This window comes from Limulus polyphemus, unplaced genomic scaffold (genome assembly GCF_000517525.1).
Source record: "Limulus polyphemus unplaced genomic scaffold, Limulus_polyphemus-2.1.2 Scaffold3004, whole genome shotgun sequence".
NCBI classification, from domain to species: Eukaryota; Metazoa; Arthropoda; class Merostomata; order Xiphosura; family Limulidae; genus Limulus; species Limulus polyphemus.
The window spans coordinates 49,400-50,275 of record NW_013668614.1 but is presented as its reverse complement, the minus strand read 5'-3'; the positions used below and the strand labels follow the sequence as shown (position 1 = coordinate 50,275).

Below are 876 nucleotides of genomic sequence, written 5' to 3'. Positions count from 1 at the left end.
TTTGGTGGACTGAGTCAAACTTATTTGAGTTGACAGGTAGGTTTATGAATGAAGCTCAGGGACCAATTGTTGCTTTAAGAGTTGAAAAATCATGATTACTAGTTCTCAAGTATTAACATATCCAAAAAAACCTAGATTACAATGTTTGTTAAATACAGTCCATTTCCCTTTATTGTAGAAACTGTGAAAGAAAAATACAGAGTGTCACAAGTAACCCTTCTAAATAAAACTTAATAACACTAGTTAATCTGCCAAGAATCATACAAACCATTATGTTCTGAAACTTCATACTAGAGTCAATATGTAAAGAATTAAGTTAATCACTACATTAAGAAACTTCATCCTAGAGTCAATCTGTAAATGTACACGGGTCTTTGGTGCTGAGAGATTTGGTTTGTTTGGGATTTCGTGCAAAGCTACTCGAGGACTATCTGCGCTAACCGTCCCTAATTTAGGAATGTCACACTAGAGGGAAGGCAGCTAGCTAACACCGCCCACCGCCAACTCTTGAGCTACTCCTTTACCAACGAATAGTGGGATTTACCGTAACATTATAACGTCCTCACGGGTGACGGAGATTCATGCCAAACCCAGAGGCGCTGAGAGATTGAAAGAACTTTCTGGATATATGCTTTGGCTTATGATATTATTTGAGCTTCTGATATTAGTTGAAATATTCCATCTGCGAGATAATTGACACGATTAAAGCTTGTTGTGGACCTGATGGGTTATTGTTAACTGAAGTTATGAAAGCAGAAAGTGCAACAGTAGAATCGCCATAATATTCACCATAGACAGTAGGTAAAACTTGAAATTGTTCATGGTAAAAACAGAGCTAAAAGGTACTGTTTGTTTGTTTTGAATTTTCGCGCAAAA

At 36.9% G+C, this 876-nt stretch overlaps 1 long non-coding RNA gene across 1 annotated transcript in view; it reads left to right on the top strand.

The window, feature by feature from the left end:
- Positions 1-231: 231 nt before the first annotated feature.
- The window catches only part of LOC111088024, a 1,808-nt gene continuing 1,163 nt past the window's right edge, over positions 232-876 (top strand). The window contains exon 1 of the long non-coding RNA XR_002612647.1: positions 232-362. This is a non-coding gene — a long non-coding RNA (uncharacterized LOC111088024). The remainder of the gene's footprint in view (positions 363-876) is intronic.